Raw genomic sequence first — 21,875 nt, 5'->3', positions numbered from 1 at the left:
CATGGATTTTGGGGGGTCCTGCCACAGATTTGGAGATAGATCTCACTCCACTGTTTCAGCAGTGTATTTTGGCATCACACATGGATTGCATTAGAAAGAAAACTCTTTTCTGCTTTGGCTTCTGAATCAGCCCAATCACAGACCTTCACGGTTTGTGAATATTTCAGCTTGCTGTCATAGTTTTTTCTTGTGCTGCATGGCTGAAAGAAGTGAAATGGCAATATCAAGCATTTACATCTCAGCAGAAGTTCGCCAGAATTTAACAGAACAAAGAAATATTTCATTAACTGTAAGTGCTCCTTTTTCTCCTCAAAATCCTCCTGCAAATAATATGAAAAGAAAAATGTCTTACAGAAAAAGCTGCAAGAATGTTAATAATGGAAAGTGTTAAAAAGCCAAGATATATCTTCCCTATTTCCCTGGGTCTCCTTCTAGTGATAAGAGTAGGCAGCATCCTAATACTTTGTAGTTAGGAAGATTTAGTTGAGTTTCAATATAGTAAAAGAATAGTAACTCCTAAATACATTTCTGAAGGCTATCTGTAACTGTGCCGTTAGCCAATACAAATAAGGATATGCTTCAGCAATATTCAACATTGCATTCATTAAAGAACAGCCTTTATTTGGCTTAAATTACAGCAGGAATTTGATAAAAGATAATTTATGAGCCAGAGGTTAAATTCAATGCCTAGAATAATCTTCTTGAATCAAATTCAGTGGTGTGGTCTCCAAAGGTCTATTTGCTCAACACCTTTTGAAACAAAATGCACAAAACTGCAAAAGATGCTTTTATAGCATTTTGTTTAAAATCAATAGTGACTTCTATGGACACCAACAACGTCTGGAGCACTAAGTAAGAAGTACAATCAGCAAACAACTCCGCAGAAAATATTTATTTTTTAACTCCAGACAATAACTTTTTATTTTCCATTCAGTTCACATCTCCATCCCTCCATTTTTTCACCATGTAATCTGTTCATCATTTTTCAAGAAGATGGTTTTAAACAGGACACAGACAAAAAACCCGGCATATCCCTTTACCTTCTGCCTATGGGTAAACCACCTGGTCTGATCATTCTGGTTGTTTAGCTTTTGAGTAGCTCCTGGCTTTCATAGCCTTGAAACAATTTTTATCATCTCCCTTGCATGTTTCAGTGGTGTTTCCTTTTCTGCAGGCCACCACACACATATTGTCAGAAAACTTGGCCTCCAAGGAAGATGGTAATTTAGCTTCCCAGTTTTAAAGCCCTATATTTAGTAGGGACCTTTTCTCCAAATGTTGGTTCTCAGAGCCATATCCAAACTCAAGGCTACTACTGAAAAGATATCCAGCAGGGATCTTGATGAGCAGATTAAACAAACAAACGAATAAAATGCCTCACTAAAATAATAAGAGACTGCTAAGTAGGCTTCTTACTCTCAAAAGAATTTCATAAATGAAGTTGCCCTAAATTAAGGAAGGCAGATTGCTGATGAGGAAAAGAAAGAAAGAACCTTCCTCCATCTTTATAAGGCAAGATCTAGCACTTCATGTTCTACCCACTATTCTTATGAAGCTATCACAGAAAGCTTAAGGACACAGCAAAAAGACACATCAAAGAAAAATCAGAGATCTCAATTGCTAAAAAATTTTAAACCAGTAGTAGGATAGAGTGACAGAGGAAGATTTTAGGGAATCTGTTCTTACCCTGATAATCTGATGATCAATGAATAATCTGGTGATCAATGGTTTTTACTCAGGCTGGCAGCCTCTCACAAGTGGGGTCCCCCAGGGATCAATACTGGGTCTCACATTGTTCAACACCTTCATAAATAGGATTGAAAACACCCTCACCAAGTTTGCTGATAACATTAAACTGGGTGGTGAGGTGGACATGTCAGAACGGCAAGCCATCTTACAGAGAGACCTGGACAGGCTGGAAGAGTGGACAAGCAAGAACTGTACAGAGTTTAACAAAGACAAGTTCAAGGTCCTGCACCTGGGACAACATAACCAAAGAGCCCAGTATAGGCTAGGATATGTGTAGCTGGGGAGCAGTCTTGCTGAAAAGGACCTGGGAGTCCTGGTGGACAACAAGCTGGACGTGAGTCAGCAGTGCGTTGCTGCAACAACAAAGGCAAATCAGATCCTGGGCTGCATCCACAAGGACATTATTAGCAGAGAGAGGATGTGATCATCCCACTCTACTCAGCGCTTGTCAGGCCGCACCTGGAGTACTGTGTCCAGTTTTGGTCTCCACAATTCAAAAAAGACAAGCACAGACTGCAGAGGGTCCAAAGGAGGGCCACAAAGATGATTCAAGGGCTGGAGAACCTGCCCTATCAGGAAAGACTGAAGGAGTTAGGACTTTTCTCCCTGGAGAAGAGAAGGCTCAGGGGGGACCTCATCACAGTTTTCCAGTACTTAAAGGGTGGCTACAAAGAGGAGGGAGGCTCTCTTTTCACAAGGAGCCACATGGAAAGGACAAGGGGCAACAGGTACAAGTTGTACTGGGAGAGGTTTCATCTTGGTATAAGAAAGACATTTTTTACAGTAAGAACAATCATTCACTGGAACAACCTCCCCAGGGAATTGGTGGAGTACCCACCACCAGAGGTTTTAAAGACATGACTGGAGAGAGTGCTAGATAATCTCATCTAGGCTCCCTTTTCCATGAAAGGTTGGACCAGATGATCTTTTGGAGTCTCTTCCAATTTGGGCTGTTCTATTATTCTATGATCCAAACGACACTAATGTTTTGGCCAAATTTGGACACTGGCATTTTTGATTAAGAAAATGTCTACACATTCTTGTTAATAACACACAGCATCCTCCAGAAAGCATCACATTAGCAGCTTCTCCTCATGAGAATAAGAAAAGAGGCCAAATTCATCCCCAGACAAACCTAGATGGAAATGGTGGGACAAGTGTTCTCCTTTCTATTAGGCTCTGTAATGTTGCTTTGTTACTCAGTGTAAGGCAACAATGGCAGAGGTTCTTTGGTGTCATTTCTCAACTTCCAATGATAAAGGTCTCAGCATGTCTTAAAGAAAGACAGGCAGTTGTTGTTGTTGTTGTTGTTGTTGTTCTTGTTCTTGTTTGGTTTTGCTTTGGTTTTTTAATGTAAGACCTGCAGGAATCCTATCCAAGCCTGAAACTGAGAAGCAGATGGGACAGTTCACCATTTTCTTGCCTGAATGAGATAATATCAGAGATCTCTCCAAAATGTTTGATTATCTCCTTTGTCTCATCATCTTTACAATTCTATTGGAAACTAAATCAGATACAATAAATTATGTGAGGATTTGGTTTTGACATGAATGATTGTGTCTTCTGTCCTGGCTCCAATTCACAGTCAGCACATATCTGCCACACATTACCATTCTTTGACTGTGTGACTTCTGGCTGTCTAAACCAGCAAAATTATCATTGTTGCAGCCACCCTTTTTCTCCTTGACGAAGGATCATGCTGATTTTTTTTCTAAACTAAATTACTTTGAACATATAAGTTGGCAGAGATACAGAAGAAGAAAAATTCCACAGTTGAGAAATCATAATAAAATGATTAATAAAATGAGAGAAAGGATTATAAATATCAACCAGCAAAACATAATTTGTGGGTCAACTTGCATAGATTTTGTACTATCTTAATTTGACATAACCTTAAAGCACAGATCCAGCACATGACACACAGTATTTAGAACTGTATGAGATTCTAGTTATTAGGAAGAAATAAAAGACCCTAGAGGATGTTCTGATTTAGTTTTAAAGGCTGGAAAAATTGCAAAATTGCATCTCAAGGTCAGAAGTAACTGGCAAAAAACATTTACAGAGGGAAGATCTTGTTATGAAAGTTAAGCCAAGAACTCATGAATACCCAGGTGTGGGTAGTTAGGAGATATATGCCAAGAAGAAAATTAGGAGCTCCAAGCTTTGCAAAGTAATTTCTACAATAGTTCATTAAAAACATTAATGTAAGATGCCCACCTTGTTGCGCTAATCTACCAGTCAAATGTTGAAATTTGAATGGGACAACTTGGCTCATAGGTTGAGAGTTTTAAAATTAATTTCAATAAGCAGAAAAACATTACTAAATGAAGAAGAGGTTCAGTGAAGAGTGACAGAAATGGTCAGAACTAGGACTAATTATAAGCTACAATTAAAAGTGCTAAATACATCAAACTTAGCAAAGGGTTGACTGAGGAGTAATGTAACCATAGTGACAGATTTTTTTTTTTAAATGTTAACCTCAATATGATACAGATAAAGTAATGCTGGAAAAATTTGGCTAAATATCAGTAAGAAGTGAGAATGAGTGTTTTCTTGTTTTCCTGATGAAAAATAAAGGAAGTTGCATATCCTGGGAATATTTGGTACAAGAGGTGTCATTGTAAAAGTGCAGATGGATTGTATGAATCAGTTGGCCACTGCCTTTATGAAAAAAATAAAAAAGTTTTTTTTTGTGAAAAGGGAGTGAAAATTCTTAATATTACCATCACTGAAAAGGTAATTACATTACAAATAGCTCAAGACACAAGTGAGGAAAGAGCTCCTCACTGTTGCTGTAGTTACCACTGACTGTAACAGTGGTATAACTGGGGAATTAGGGTGAGCCTTGGTGTTCCTCTGGCTTGCTGGATAGGGTTGCTACAGGAAGAAATTCTGACCAACACAACCCGTCGTGGTCTCACAGCCATTATCCAAACCTCTCCGAAATCATCGGGATTCTTTCCACTGACTTAAATAGACTCTGACATTCTCATTTCATTCAAGTGAAATGAACTTATGGCTAGCACCCAAAGTTCAGGAAAGCTCAGAGGACAAGGTCCTGACCTTTCTATGCCTAACAAGGGAAAGAAAACAATAATAGTAAGGGAGGAGGCCAGGCAGGCCTTGTAAAGAATAGCAACTTTGGGGCTTTCTCCCCCGAGGCATGTCTAAGATAATGATACATGCTGGTGCTCTGCTCCAAACCGATAGGGAAGGGAAGAGGGATCATAGGAAGCTGGGTCAAGGAAGAGGGAGGAAGAAGAGCGTGGTACAGCAGAGGGGAATGAAGAATGCAGCTGGCAGCCCTTCCACAGAGCTCTGATAAGAGCTGCAGGGATTTAAGATCCTCCAAGCACCTTATGACTCTCTCCCACTTTCCTATTTCCATTACAAATTCAAGCAAAACTGAAAGCAAAAAAGCAGAGGAGACAAAGAGGAAAGGCTTTGCTTTGATAGCAAGAGGAAGGAAGTAGGCCAATTATGAGGAAAAAAAAAATGCAAATCACAGACATGTAAAATGCAGTGTCTTGTATTCTGCTACTATAGTAGCATATACTATAATACTGTGAACCTCAAGGCTGTTAGGAACCCAAAGCTTCTCTGAACTACATAGAGACTAGAAAGATTGGGAAATGTGTATGACATAATAAATGAGGGGGAAGAAAGATATGTTCTCATGTTTGATCTTTTTCTGTAGGTAATGACATTTGGTTCTTTTTCTCATCCAAGCAGTGAAAGCAGTAACTGCTAGGTGTCAGAGAGAGATGTATTCCCGAATCTGATGTAATCAGTTGTAATACTGAATCAGAACATGGAGAATGAGAAATGGTGTGGTGGGAAGTGGTGTGTGCCCAGTGGGCAGTCAAAAGGAGGACAGTTCCCTCCCTCCCTTTGTCACTATCTTGGGTGACACACACTCAGCGGCGCATGACCAACCCCCCAGGAGGGTCCCACCTCAGACCGGCCGCTTTGTTTGCCCCCAACACATGCCACCGACTTGAAGTGGTAGACATGAAAATTTGGAGCGTGTCACACATTCTGTCCTCCAATTCAGTTTTAGGGATTTTAATGTCGTTCCTTGTCATGGGGCTTGTGCCTCACAGAGGTGGAGATACAAGCCTGCAACTGATTCTGCCACTAAAAAATTGCATATGACATGCCACAGGCCCTCAAACATATTTTACTATTGAAGGCACAGAGCAACCGCAGACTACAAGCATTTCCAGTTAGTTCAGTAAAATTTATTCTTCCCCTTCACTGGGATACAGAGTTTTAAGTTAAATTTCTTTTTCCCAGATGTATTTATCTACCTACCTACCTATTATATTACATGACAGACAAAGCTAAACAGAGGAATGGTTTCCATTCCTAAACCAAGCAAATAAATCAAACGGAAAGTGAAAAGCAGAAAGTGACCTGAGTTATTAATGAAGGCCAATTTTGTTAATTTGATGAAATCAGGAAATATTGTTATAATTAGGAATAGCTATTCTACACAGCCATAGGTATACCTGTATATATTGATAAGTTAACACTGAAGAGAAGGTTTTTGCTCAGAAAAAACTTTCTGGTTGAAGTGAAGGATCCATAATCAGAAAAGATGATTAAATATGGGCATGGAATAAATGGTCCTATTTTACTCAGGAGATTCCACCTGCATGGATGAAGCAGAATGGGTGGCCTTAGAAAGGGATTATGAGAAGAGATGGGAAGAAACAGAACATCCACATCAGAAAACTGGTGACATCCATAATAATAGTAGGCTTGCACTAACAATGTTTTAACCTAAGGCTGCACAGAGAGAGCCTTAAAATTTGTCTTCCTGGGAGGTGGCGAGCCTCAGCAGTCACAGACCAACTCTGTAGCGACTGCTGAGGGGACAGTCCCTCGCCCGGGCATGTGCCACGTTCCTGGTGGCAGGTGCTGCTTGGGGCTTTCACCAGCAGTGACTTCAGTGGAAAGGTTTTGCCTCCCTCCCCCTGCCAGCCAGTCCAAGCACAAATATTTATTCAAATGGGATAAACAGCAGAAACAATTTTTGGAAGAAATAGAAATTCAGCTTATTAGGTCTGTGGAAACACAGTGCCAGACATTTAAAAGTATAATCAAGCCACTTAAGTCCAGCCATAACATTTAGATTGTATTTAATCCTAACGTATTTTTGTAACTGATTTTTGATGAATCAGCCTTTTAAAAATCTTTATGTAAACTGTTCTTTGGATTTATATGCAAATACTACCCTTTGTAAACCTAAATGTTGGCATATATTTCTACCACAGTTTACAAGTAGCCTAACTATTTATCTTTCAGATTATTCCTAGATCTTTTGATGGTAAATAGCATCCAAAGAAAGGAAAGTGCTACCTTTTGGTACAACACTAAAATAAACAGGCTTGAGGACCACAAAAGTCCATCTGCTAACATGCTGGCAAGAAAGCTAATCTGAACAAGATGGGTTAGCTCGATTTCATTCAGATTATTTGCTTAGCATATGCAGGAAGAACAGTTTGGGAAATTATCTGCATTATAAATGAGCTACTTCAAAGACTGCTAGAGTGTGTCAAAAGTCATTTCACCTTTTGATGTTCCTAGTTGACCAAAATGGTACTCTTGACTGGAATGGAAGTGAGATACCTGAATAGCACCAAATTCAAAACAAGCAACAAAGCAATCTTATAAAGACCTGCTAAGCTTCCCTACCAGGTCAAGTACATTCAGGAAGAGGTAAGACTGGGAAGGGGACTGTGGATATCCTTCTGCTTATGAAAGAAGGATTTCCTATTCTTTTCTGTTCTACGAAAAGGGAAAGAACCTTTCATCTTATTTGCCATGTGTTGCTCCTACAGTAATGGATGCTTCTTAAAGTCTGGTCATATTAGAGACTTGCTTCTACCCACTGTCATGGAAGTTTCCACAGTTACACAATTTCTGTTGTGCTACAGATATCTTCATCCCTGTCCAGTAGCCTGGAGTGATCAAAAAAGCCAGTAAGACTACAGAAAACAAAAGTCAGTCTGAGTTAATAGAGTGAGCAATGACATAAAGACTGGGCATAGCTATAGCCTTACACACTGTAAAGGGCCCAGAGATGGCCAGTTAGAGCAAAAAGTCCCTAACCTCACCTTTTAAGAGAAACAGAGACTCAAACTTCAGCTTGTGTCACCTCAGATTTCTAAGAGATCTTCCCACACCTTATATTGCAAGTGACTGTCAAAGCTATCTTTTCACTGGAATGTCTGTAATAGTCATACTGCATTTTGGTGCAGTCTATAATTAAGTGCTCATATGGAGGCTGTCAGGTCCACTCAACTTCATTTATGTATTTCTCATTGTAAAGAGTCACAAAACTGATTTCACTCCGAGTAAAACCACCTGCTTAACATACAGAAACCTGTAAAACCCCTCCAACAACATATTGCTACATTATACACAGTACTGCAGCCCTAACGTCATAGAATCAATCATAGAATAATTTGGGTTGGAAGGGACCTTTAAAGGTCATCTAGTCCAACCTCCCTGCCATGGGCAGGAACATCTTCAACTACATCAGGTCGCTCAGAGCCCCATCCAGTCTGACCTTGAATGTTTCCAGGGATGGGGCATCTACCACCTCTTGGGCAACCTGTTCCAGTGTTTCACCACCCTCATTGTGAAAATTTTCTTCCTTGTATCTAGTCTAAATCTACCCTCTTCTAGTTGAAAACCATTCCCTCTTGTCCTGTTGCAACAGTCTGTCCCCATCTTTCTTACAAGCCCCCTTTAAGTACTGAAAGGCTGCAATAAGGTCTCCCCGAAGCCTTCTCTTCTCCAGGCTGAATAATCCCAACTCTCTCAGCCTTTCTTCATAGGAGAGATGTTCCATTCCCCTGATCATTTTCGTGGCCCTCCTCTGGACCCGCTCCAACAGGTCTAACAGGAGGGCTCCAGAGCTGGATGCAGTACCCCAGGTGGGGTCTCACCAGAGCAGAGCAGAGGGGCAGAATCACCTCCCTCGACCTGCTGGCCACGCTTCTTTTGATGCAGCCCAGGATACAGTTGGCCTTCTGGGCTGCAAGCGCACATTGTCGGCTCACGTCCAGCTTTTCGTCCACCAGAACCTCCAAGCCCTTCTCGGCAGGGCTGCTCTCAATCCCTTCATCCCCCAGCCTGTATGGATACTGGGGGTTGCCCTGACCCAGGTGCAGGACCTTGCACTTGGCCTTGTTGAATCTCATGAGGTTCACACAGGCCCACTTCTCAAGCTTGTCCAGGTCCCTCTGGATGCCATCCTGTCTCTCAGGCGTGTCAACTGCATATATCTATATATCTATATACTATATATCTATATAGTATAACATAACATAAAGACAAAGTACTATTTTCTCTTTGTCATCAGCAAATTAAATCTTGTTTAAAGAGGCACTAAAAATATTTAGGATTTAACGAGTCAGACATTTTAAAGAGTTAAGACAAAGCTCTATACGATACTAAAAAAGCTAGCAAATGTAACAAGGTTTATCTGGGGAGACTTTTAGCCCATTCCCACATATGTTCTTTAAATCTACTTTGCTCCTTGGTGGTGCAGAAGCAAATTAGCGACATGGGAAAAGTACTAGGGAAAACAGAAGGTGTACATTAATTTCACACCTAATTATTAATTAATTTGCTCAGGCTCTGCTGGAATAATCAGCACTTGAACAGCTTCACTTGTTCCCAATGAGCTGCTGCAGGGTCTCTGTTTAAAATTCCAGGGGGGTCACAGTTGCAGCAGGCTGAATAATAATGATTGCAGGGAGCCTGAGCCTGGCCCTCCTTCCATGGGACCTGCACCACACGCTTTTATAGTACCAAGCACGACTAGGTCACTAATCCTAGGGTAGATAGACGTGATTTCGTCTGATAGTTAAGTTACGCTAGCATAAAACTGAAGAGAAGGAGGATTCAGGTGAAGTAGCTCCACTGATCTTGTGTTGCTGTAAAATCATAAGAGTGTTAAGACAAAGCCAGTGTTAATGACATTGGAAAAAATTACCCAGGATAAATGAATCTGCATAATGTATTATGAACCAAAGCTTTGGTGCTCTGATACAAGCAATATGTAGTGTTGGGAGATGACAGGTTCTGCTAACTTGTTAAGCAACACACAAATCATCGTTGACAGACAAATGATGTGAAAGGTTGGCTGAAATTTTCCTATATGCTGCCTCTCTTTCAGATAAAACTTCTAAAATATAGCATATAGAAGCACTTTCTTGTACGTTTGATCCGGATTGCCTTTCACTCCCTTCTGTACCCCATGTAGGTTGTAATTTGCTATAACATCTGTCTGATAAAAAGCCTTTCATTTATACAAAATAAGTGACAATTTGAAAAAGCATTACGGTTATATAAAGATACAATCCATCTTCTACATCCTATCCTTATTATATTATCCTAGGTATCGGAAATTGGTATAAGAATTGTCATTGACCTAAAGAAAATTGAGTAGAGAGGCACATATGAAAAATGGAAAACATTTAGGATCAGATTCAGAAAGAACTCTGGTATAAACAGGACTTGGTAAACTTTATACCCCAAACTGAAAATTAGGATGCAGCCTCCTGTTTGGCTCTGAAGATCCCAAATGCCTGCACACCTCTTTCCACTTCAATCTCACAGTGCTCACTGGCACTATCTAGCTCAGCCGTAGAAAATGGGAATTCAACACAAACCCGCTCCTAGGAGAGTTTTATAGTTGGTGAGGAGTAGGCTAGGCTGAGCAGGACTTTCCTCTTCTCCTGCCAAAGAGGGAAGGAAAGCCAACGAGGGGGAGCTTGGCCCTGCAGAGCCACTAGGACACTTGGGTAGGAGTGAGATGATGGGACTGTCTCTACTGTCAGGACCGATCATGCATTTTATATTAAACAGTTACTGGACTTAAGAGTAATAAAAGGAAAACTACCGACACTCCCACATCAGTACTTAACCACAATGCTACAGTCAAGCTCCATCCCTGGAAGCGCTTTTCAGCTACAGGAATTTAGCATTGCTTTGGGAAACTTCCTTCCCTTCCCGGCGGCGCTCACATTACGGACTGCTGATAGGGACTTTGCTGACAGAGGAAGGTTTGTGGTCCCTCAGGCTGGAGGTTGCCTAATATGCAGATCTACCACTGCTAATCCCTCCTCAGACAGAGCGAGGGCACACTCTGAAAAGACACCAGGAGCTTTGCCTAGCTTATTCAAGCAGTCTTGATGGGCACTTACTCTCAGGATATCAAAAGTAGAGAGAGGCACGTACCTGCAGCCCTGAATAAGGCACCTAAGCTCCAGAGCAGGATTTGAGGAATAGTCCCTCATTTTATATTTTCTACCTGCATCTTCCTTGTTCAGTATGTTGGGGGAAGGCAAAAAAACGAGTAAGAATGAGCTGCGGGTCTTGGGACACTGAACCTTCCTATGCATTGCCTAAAAAATGCTATTTCAATGGTCCCTTTTGGATATCAGGTCCCCTTCTGGAATGAAGTCCACAAAATGAGAGCCACGCAGTATATTTCTGTAAGTAATTACAGCCATCTGCAGAGGACAGCTCATCTCAGTAAGCTTAGCTAAGTATTTCAGTCTCTGATGGATAGGAATTGGAGTGTCCTGGTTAAAATGCAAAAGATTCTACATATGGGTAAATAAGAGAAAGAATAAATGGTTCAGTTCTGCAAAGTGAGATTCTTGGCATCCATTGCCTTCAGAAACAACTGAGAATGTGCAATAACCCTCAGGACTGATCTTCAAGTAACCTCTGAGGCAAAGCATTACAAACATAAGCTAATTTTAAAAATCAGGTGTAAAAACCATAAAATTCTAGCAGAGCTTATTTACTGCTTTATACCAAGATCTATGTTTGTATAAAATTTCATGAAAGTTGCACCTGATTTACTATAGATTATTTCTTGAATAAAAAGTAGGAAGTAAGGGAATAATAATTTCCCTATATTTTTATATTATTTTCATCACAGTAGGTAACCTATCTGTAATAAAAAAATGCAGCAACTCTGTTTTGTAATGCTATGTTTATTGTATTGAGTTATATGCAATATAATACACATCAATACCATATGGTGCATAAGCAGTAAAATAAAGAGTATGAAACACAATGGCATTACACTTATTTAGTGCTATAAACACTATAAAGCACCAGAGTAGCTAGCAAAATTATGCTGAAAACTAAGCAGGAATGGATTTTTAAAGTTCTTTTTGTCAAGAACTACTCAGTTGTGAGTATATCCTCCTTATAACCTCCACTGGTGTAATTTAACATAGATCCATCAGCATTAAATCAAGCTAATCAACATACACCAGCTTGGAGTCTACATCCACAAGGATTCTTCCCTTCAGCTATCATACTATACTCCAGTGCAAGCCCAGGAACCCAAGTTAAGCAGAAAGAGTGCACCAAAAGGGAAAGAGACTTTAAAATAGTAATTAACACATTATTAGCGTACTTTGCATTGCTACAGGAGCGCTCCAAGGATTCCAAGTAGAATAATCAGTCTTCAATCAAGTCATTACAAGTTCACAAAACCCATTTTACAGATGAGATATTAATTATGTGAAAGGACTGAAGATTACACTCCCCACCCCCATCATTAGCTGAGTTCTCCCACCCCAGAACCACAGCCCTTTTCCCCCTCAGCAGCTCTGACTTGTACACTGCAGGTCTGGTGCAGTAAACAAGACCAGAGTTCCACAAGTCTGGAAAAAAAGGTACCTCCTGAATCAAGGGACCCGAGTCCCACCTTGTGGATTTAAATAAACTTCTGACCCAGGAGAACAGGGAGTCGGTGGATGTTTCTTCTGGTAGTTGCCCCAAACAGATATGCTTAAGTGCAATTGCCTGGATGGAGGAGGTGGTCCCCTTAAAAAAGATTTGAAGGGATGAGGTTTCTGAACTGAAGAAGAGGGGGGTTATATTTTTTGCAGGCTGTCCAATCTTCTTCTGAGTTTACAGGTAGAGATTAAAAGAATCAGGACATTTCATGTCAAACAGGCTGTAACTTTCAAAGTCCTGGTTGGCGGGAGGAAAGACCTGTCCAACTGAATGTAGCTTTGCACTTTTACATCCTAAAGCACTGGCAGAGAGCCCTAATAATTTCTGTTATGCCTGGCCTGTGGATAGATTTCTTCATTTTGCTGCATGCCATATGGCTTTCATGAAAATTACTTTTTTTCTCAAAATACTAAAAGGAAGTAATATATGGCTAATATTTTATTTACTTGCCAATATCTTTTAGGGACAATGATTTAGTCTGGGATAAAATATGCATTACAAAATTTGTAACAGTTACTGCGGAGGTGTATCAAGATATAGAAGTACTTGTCTTACTCCTCACTGAAATGAGTTTGACTGATAAAAACCATGTCTCTATTAGAATTTTACTCACGCCCTGAGAGCACTAAAATAAATGTCAATGAAAATATTAAGTATTCTGTTTGTTACTTAGATATTATTATTCATGTCAGAGAAATGTATTTGCAGACTTACTGAATCAAATTCTACCTTAACACTAAAATTCACTGGAATTATACCAGACTTGAGTGTGGCTTATTGACTTCAATAATACAAAACTATAACACGTATTTTTTTACTTCTCCAAAGAAATGAGAGTCATTACCTTAAGGGTTGTCTGTGTGAGATTCCATTGCACAACAGATTCTGTTACACAACAATCTTAAACTCAGTTTTCATTAAAAGACCTTTTTTTTTGTGTGTGTGAAGACATTCAGGACTGGTGTTTTTCTTCATTCATCTTTCTTTACTCCAGACACAGCATTTGTTCAGAGAAGCTCCAAAAACTTTTCTCAGATGTAAAATTACGTTAGGATCCCAGACATTATCTAACTGAAGTAAAAGAGAAAGTTGAAAAAGTTAAAAAAGTGCTTTCTGGACTTCAGATAAACAGTGTTGTAACCAAGCAATGCTTTCACTATTTCTTTAAAACATCACTTTGATGTTTGAGGAGGTGGTCACTGTTTGCTAGGACACAAAATATTTGAAAAACAAAGCACACATCTCATGTTGCTGAAAGTACACAGAGGAATAAAGCATGGCAAGGTACGGGCCAAATTCTGCCTTCCTAGGCAAGTCTGACAAAAGAGTATAGCTTCAAATGAGCAGCAAAGAGCACAATTTGCTTACTTCTCAAGCATTTTACAGCTTTCCAGAAACGAAGAGAACAAAGTTTTCTGTGCGTCATATCTGCCTAGATTAATCTGTACTTCTAGAAGAAACCTTTAAAAACAAGACTATAACTTATATCAACAAAAGAATATCAAACAACAGCTTACGTAGCAAATGTCTCAAGTATTTGACTCTCTGCAAATATTAAGATTACAGAAAGCACTTGGTGTGACGGTGCAGGGTGGAAATTGTATTGTGTTTGACAGTGGTATTCAGAACTATAGCGGGATAAGCCATTGGGTTATCTGGACGCTGTAGTTTATCTGGACGGATACAATTTTCAGAAAACAGATGGGAAACAGAGGATAGAGAAGGTGTGGTGACTCAACAGAAAACCACTTATCCAGGCTTTATAGTACAAATGGTATAATGAAGGAAGTGATAGCAATGACACATTTTAGGGAAATCGAAGACAGCTAGAAATCCAAAAAGGAATAGCAGTCGGTGTCTGCGGCAGAATACCACATCAGCAGCTCAGAAGAACTGATGAATGAATTCTCAAATGTCAGTGTGACGGGTGCAGGAATTAATGCTAATCTTGGGAGGAAATATGAAGGAAGCTACTTCAGCCATACTGCACAAAAGATGAGCATAAAATCAAGCAATTATAAAAATATTCAACTTCAGGATATCAAAGTAGCGTTTTGCAAGGTAGCACAGACAGTAATTGGGGAGGGCAAGAAGACAGACAGACAATTCTAAGGCACAGTAATCCTCATGTACAACTACAAAAAAGAGTCTGCTAAGCAGAGTCCTTAGGAAGCACAGTGTAATAAACCTGTTAGCATAATTCAAAATTGTAGCTTTTGTGTTCCATGCACATTTAGGTGGGGAGATTACATTTAAAACAAATGCAGTTTCTTCCTCACTTTCTCTCAGGATGAGACATTCAGCTTTGAAAGTATAAGAGGATCTGGGAAGTCCATTTGAACCAGTGAAGACTCACAGGGAAGCCCCTGCCTCCATTTTGCACCTCCTTTGGCAGCACGACCATCGGCAGCTATGCAATTCCTTTCCTCAAAAGCGGCCTTTCTGGGACAGCAGTACCAGAGCTTGGGCTCCTGCCTTGGATTTGTTGTGAGAGCAGACCTGGAGCTGACAGAAGACTTGCGGGCATGAGAGTCACCTAACATTAGCAGTCCTGGGGTGAAAGACGAAGGGGAGGAGAGCCCTGCTGCAGAGATGTCTTTGCTGGCTTCCATGATACTCCACTCAGACTGCAGCTGGGATCTGCAAGTCCCTGACCAGGCAACTGCTAGCAAAATGAAAGAAGAGAGTTCTCTAAATTGTATCCTATTTCTAATGTCGACGTTATTGCCTCTCCTCAGTAGCAAAAACATTTCACAATAATGTGAAGTGTATTGAGTCTAAGGCAAAAGGAGAAGTGTTAAAGATTCTTTCTGAATTAAAACCCTGCGATGTTGGTGTGAGATACAGTTGGCCTGAGTGACTCTAGCAGTGATTATAAATGATTAAGATCAAATGGAGGAATGGAACTGAAAGGAACCCTATAGACAGGCTATAATCTTCCCCCAGTGATCACAGATAATATTTGTAGTGTTTTGAAGTGCTAATGTAGTGCCCACAAATGAGCTAACAGTTCACTTCAGAAAATGTACATGATCCAGACTTCATGGAGGTCAATGTAATGGATAACTTTAACTGCAAGCAACAGTAAAATGTTAATTAAAAATATTTAATACTTTAGGAATATTCCTTTAGCTTTTGAATTTTTACCAGACAAAAGAATAAGCAATCCCATCACCCCAAGTCAACATATTTTCTTCATATTCTGTGGTGATGTTGTACATCATATGTCCACAACTACAGTACTTATGCCATCAAAGTTTGGTTTTAGCATATGATAAATAGCCATAAATACAAATACATTTACATTGAAAGAAATGCTGTATTCCAGGTCAACAGGTTCAAAAGTCAGACATGCACGCAACTCTTGAATATTGCTGCCACCTTCAGGAAACACATGATAAAAAAAGACCAAAATATTAATGAGAAAAGAAATGGCAAATAAATCAGAGATTTATGATGCCATTTGGCTATTATATTGTACTTCTGTGAAATTAATTTTCATAATGGCATATAAAGATAATTTTATTGTCCTCAATTTCCAATAAAGAAGTAAGTCCAATGTTAAGAGATTTGCCTAAGGCCAATCAGAGCCAGTGACACATATGTCCTTAGCTCCTTGAGGTTTCACCATGAAAGATTTGTGGATCAGAAAATCATTTTATTGGCATTTGGATATTTATACTGTCATTGAAGCTTATTTTGTCTTTGATTCATTGAGGCAGTTACTTAGCGTTGCAGTGTAGATTTTATCACCTGTACTGAACCTCAGTTCCAGTAGTTACTTTTACAACCACACGCAGAGTATCTATGGAAACTGCATCATAAAATACAGATGGAAAAATCAGAGTCTGTATATTCACTAAGTTAAATTTCTAATCTATAACATTCCTGATTGTTATCGGGCAGGATGGTTCCAAGCTGGTGCTTTACAATGTTCTGCGAGAGTCCTATTGATTTTCTGACAGTTTCTCACTTCTTTTTCTCAGACGAAAGAAGTCAGGAATAGCAGTGCAAGGGCTTCAGTCTTTATGAAATATTAGCATAACTGAAGTTTAATTACCATTTAAGCAAATGGACCCAAATTTATTTTTTGATTCTTGCAAGAGCTTACATGTGGTTTATATCAGCTTAGCTCTCACTAGTAAGGTACAAACTCAACTGATGTAACTTCAGACTAAAGTCATGATAGTTTACTTCCTTTTTTTGTAATGGAATCAATGTAAATTCTGTATAGGTATGTTATAACACAGGCCTTCCAAGTGGAGCTGATAGTATGAAGTGATCCAGCCTATGACCCTCATGCCCATTTACCCACCGATTCCTTATTGTTTGTTTTAACGGAAACATCTAGGAATGGGTTAGTATTTCCCCAGAGTGCACAGGGAGGAAAAGACAGATGGTCTCCAAAATAGAAAATTTCCTTTGGAGATTATTTAAAAAGACTTTCCCATCAGCAGTAATATTTTAAGCAGTTTCCTTTTTTATATTTATGATTAGATTATGATCTAATGAACTCGCAAAACATGCTCATTGTTCCTCCGAATTTGGGAAACTTCCATGATTAGTGACGTGAGAGGGCAACAAATGCCACAGTGGTCATAAAAGGGTTGATGAAGTGTCTTCATTTTTTATTTGGGGGCTCAAGAACTGCTTAAGAGATGTCAGAGTATTCAGAAAGGTGGAGTAGGCTTCTTGTGTTATCTCCAGAGCCAGATTTACACTTATTTCTCCTTTCCTGACATCTATCTTAGTCCTAGTTTGGGAAACTCTAAAGTGGGGATATCCTGGCTTCTCCTGGTCTTGATTTAGCTCTGGAATGGAGTATAGAAAGCTGGTTTTGTTCTGTTTTTTATCAAGTGTTGCTTCCCCTCCCCTTTAGTTCTTTGATATATACTCCTTTGAAAAACGTATCAGCCAAGGAAAAGCATGAAGTGAGATTTCAATACATACTGGTTATGGTAAGTTATTCTATCAGATACTAAAAACCAACACCTTTAGTTTGCTAAAACAAAGGTCCTAGCTACTGAGTTGCTGAAGGTCTTAGCTAAACATTCTTGGCGACACTAATGCTGTGTATCAACTACATAAAGTCAAAATCTCTCCAGACCTTTGTGTGCCATCCACAAAAGGGTGATCTTGTGGACAGTTACAATGAAGGAAAAGAGAAGCGAGCAGGGCAGAACAGAGCAGAAAGGCAGGAAGGGAGAGAAATTATGTCCCTGGCATAATGATATTAGCACTAAGACCAGATGTTCCCACTACTACCATTAGCTGTAAAGAAGATTTCTTTGTTGCCCACAGTTTCCTCCTTTCTGAACTGCCACGTTGGAGACACTTGCAGGAACATTTTAAATTTACAGAAATTTGGAATAAACTAGTAATTCAAATTTTGGGACATGTTCAAGGTATGGGGAAAGAATCTTCTTATTAATCATCAGGTATGAAAATTAAACTTCTCTGTAATACTTAAATGACTCACATGCCTATAATATTTCACAATTTGGAACTTTGCTTACCTTATATGCTACACATTGTAAGAACTGGTGCATTTGCTGTTTCCTCTAAGGTTCTAAAATTATAGAAGTCAGCACTGTGACTTTCTATGAACACTGAAATCCTAAAAAGACTTGTTTGTATCTCATGTCTTCCTGAGCTAGGGTTAGGAGCCAGGGGCTTTCCTGTTTGTACAACTGGGAGAGAACATCTGGAATATTTTTGCTGTTGAAAGGGATGCCTTTGTCTAAGAGGTAGTGGAATTTCACCAGTGTGAAATCCGCATGAGCAATTTCACAGTGATTGCAACCTCTGTGATGTGACTGACTTCCATCCATGTAAACATAATGCACTCCAGAGTAGTGTTGCTCACTCTAGAGTATCACCCTCAGAAGGTATCTGCCTGGATGCACCCTAGCGGTCTTGCCAAATGGCACCTGATATCTGCCAGCTTGGCTCAGGAGAAAGGGCTCCAGGTTCCAATTGCTGCAAAACATGTGGCAAAAGAAGCTAGATGAAACACAGAGGGTGGAAGAGAGTAGAAGGGAATGGAAGGATTTCAGAAGCACCACAGGTACCATGAGAACATCTTCCTGTGATGCCACTAGAATTGCAATTTGCCTTATAAGGTGTTTTCTAAGATAGGAAAGGTATGCTAAAATGGAGGCTTTTTCAGTAAGGACTAGGAATGCTGATTGTTATGTATATTGCATTTCACACCAGCCATGAAATTGAGGTGCTGTCACTTGAAGCAGCACTTGTGAAGCGACAGACGAATTAGAAGTGTTGTACCACAGCACAGCACTTCTCAGTTGGGATGTGGACAGAAAAGACGCAAACCTCTCTACTGCCTGGGAAAGAGGAGCCTGGCTTGGACCAAGAATAAGCTGCTGTCACTTGTAGCCCATTCCAAACAGTGCACTGAGAAGATGTGGAAAGTGCACGGCCAAGCTAACAGGACTCTGGTGAGTCTACTCAGGATCCTTTGCAAGCAGCAGTCAGCAGACAATTGTTCCAGTTTCTGTTTTGTGGGTAGGTGAGAGCACCGGCCACTTCAAAGCGCTGAACTGAACAGCGTTAAATGTACCACTGATTCCATTGCTACTAATCAAAATCTTGTTTCTGAGGAACTAACAGTAAGACAGATTTCAATTTCAATTCCTGAATCATCATTTTTCAATAGAAATACTGTATTTTACATGCTTGGCCCCAACGTGCTAGTGGTTCTACTGGGAGAAAGCGGATCCCTACCTTTAGGTAGAGCTCTATTAACTGAAGGGACTACAGATCCACTTACAGGAACATTTCGTCACAGAAGATTAGCATTACTGACATAAAGAGTAAAGGCTAAAAATGTACCATGTGACACCTTACATGCTAGCACTGTCAAACATCATTATGAGTGTTTATTATAACTCATTTCTGCTTGTAATAGCTAAGCAAATGGAAAATTATTTCAAATGAAAATGCTTTCGCTGTTTTCTGTTATGCCTTTATTTGTTGAATAGAAAAGATTCCTATTTGCTCTTTTTGCAGTATTTCATCCATCCCAGGAGGGGATGGAGGGTTAAAGAGCACTGGAAAATATCTTGCCATTCATATTTTTGAGACAATCTGCTCCCTTGCTGATGTAAACTGGGAGTAACGCCATGAGTGTATTCCTTTGATTTCGGTGGAAAACCTACGCCACGCGGAAGGCTGGAGGTCACCGGCGGCCAGCCGAAGGTGAGCCCCGACACACCGACCTGAAGACTGGGAGAGCCGAGTTAGCTGCGGCTGAATGTTTCATGAGTTTTGCTGGGGGGGTCCCTTATTGACAAACCTGTCCCAGTAACCCAAGCCACGGGTTTTCCCTTGCCGTCGCCTGGGTGCAGGTACTTCATCACAGCGCTGACAAAGAGGGGAAAGCGCAGCTCGATCTTTTCCAGGGTCAGTGCTCTTCCTCGGCACCTCCGTTTTACCTAATTTAGCCGACAAAGCAGAGGTCCGCTGTGAAGAAGGACCGCGAGAGCCAATCAGCCTCCGGGCGGCAAAGGAGGCCGTTTCACGCTTGAAACCGTTGCCCGAGCACCTCTGGGGCTGCCGGCCTCCCGCCCCCGTGGCCGGGGAAGCCTGCGGCGACGGAGGGCGATGGCGGGGTGCCGGGGCCCGCAGGCAGCGAGAGCCGCCGCCGCCGCCTCGGGCCGGGCTGTGACAGCGGCAGCGGCTTCCCCCCTCCCCCGGGTAGGGGCAGCAGGCGGCGGGCTGAGGCGGCCCTGCCCTCCCGCGTCCCGCCGGCCTCTCGCGATGTTGCTAAGGGCCCTGCGAGACTCGGCAGCGGGCGCCGCCGGTTGCTAAGGGCCGCCGCCCCGGGGAGACGCGCGGCCGCCGGGACGGGGAGGGCAGCAGCCGCCTCAAGGTGATTCCCGCCGGCCCGGGGGAGCTCGGTGCGGGGCGGGGGCAGAGAGGCGGCGAGGGCGGCGCACGCCCCTCTCCACAACCCTTGGGGCCTGGCGGGGCCCAGCCGGGCCCCCGGAGCCTGGCGCTGGGCGGAACTGGGAGCGCGGGGCCCCGGGGCCGGGCGGGCAGAGGGGCCCTCGGAGAGCTCTTGCGGGGGGAGGTCGGCGCGGGCAGCTGCGGCAGCTGCAGTGCTAAGCCGGTGCCCGGGGCGAGCGCGTCCAAGGTGCCCTGGCAGGGCCCCCGCGTGCTTCTAGCGATAGCGTGGGAGAAGGACCTGGTCAGGTTTAACCTCTTCTCCTGTCGGTTTTAAGAAAACAAGCGGCTTTCACACATGAGTTGTCATTAGAAATCTGGTTACTGCCAAAAACTGATAACGCAGTTGAATGACTGACGATAAAAATCGAGAGGGGGTAGGAATTCTCGCACTACTCGTATTTCTGTTAACTGTTGTCGTTGGTTTGTTGCTAAAATTACCACTTTTTTTTGTTGTTTAAAGCCTTGCTCAAGCAAAGGCTTGTGTAAGGATAAATGCTGGCCCCAACAGGCTGCCTCTGAATCACCCCGTGGGTTTTGGGGCAGGCTTTGCAGTTGTGGGACAGTGCCGGGAAAATGAATTTGAACTTGAAAAGACTGCGCAAACTGGGCTTGGGGTAAGGCTTTTTTAGGGAGAAAACGATCATTTAAATTTTGCCTGGAAACCGAATGGGGGATATGCCTGCTGGGGGGGGGGAAAAAAAAACACCACCAAAAAACCAAACACAACAAACCACAAACTGGTTTTACAATTAATTTTAAGATAAGTATCTCTGTTAATGATAAGTCAAATAAGACTTTTCAAAGCAAACTGGAGGTGAAACTGCAATATTCTCATGATTTGTCTTTATGAATAATTTGAGTGGGGCTTTGCACTGATTGCCAACCAGTATCCAGATACTCGCACTTTTAATGATGCCTACTTATACCATAATACTAAGTGAAGTTTTTAGAAGGGGATTAGGGTATTACAATGTTAAGGTCAAAATATAAGACTTAGGAGAGTTGTTTATATAGACCTAAAAATGCATTGACTTTGATTAAATATCTCGAGACTCTAATTTATAAGAAAGAGGACTGCAAACCAGGGAGTTAAGATTATTACAAGGGATTTGTGGTTTTTTGTTGTTTGTTTTGTTTTGTTTTTAATTTCATTGTAATGCTATTTCTGGTAAGATGATTGAGTTAGTGTTGAATTATGTTTGATCAAAGTAAAATGTGCAGCAGCTGTGCTACTTACCTCAGAGAACTGCTAACTCAAGGAACCGTTACCTTTCATAAGGGTAACTTCTCCAACTGGTGCTATATGACTTTGATTTTTTTGTTAATTAATAGTGTTTAAGTCTGAAGAAATGATTTGTTATATTGTCTCTTCCAAG

General features: G+C 41.2%; 1 protein-coding gene across 1 annotated transcript in view; it reads left to right on the top strand.

Annotated features, from left to right (window-relative positions):
- The first annotated feature begins 20,372 nt into the window (after positions 1-20,372).
- Positions 20,373-21,875, top strand: part of TBC1D32 (TBC1 domain family member 32) — a 98,194-nt gene continuing 96,691 nt past the window's right edge. The window contains exon 1 of the mRNA XM_075145744.1: positions 20,373-20,422. The gene's annotated coding sequence lies outside the window, so the exon portion shown is untranslated. The remainder of the gene's footprint in view (positions 20,423-21,875) is intronic.

This window comes from Calonectris borealis, chromosome 3 (assembly GCF_964195595.1).
Source record: "Calonectris borealis chromosome 3, bCalBor7.hap1.2, whole genome shotgun sequence".
Taxonomy (NCBI): domain Eukaryota; kingdom Metazoa; phylum Chordata; class Aves; order Procellariiformes; family Procellariidae; genus Calonectris; species Calonectris borealis.
The sequence above is the reverse complement of the archived record's forward strand: the minus strand, read 5'-3'. Positions and strand labels throughout refer to the sequence as shown.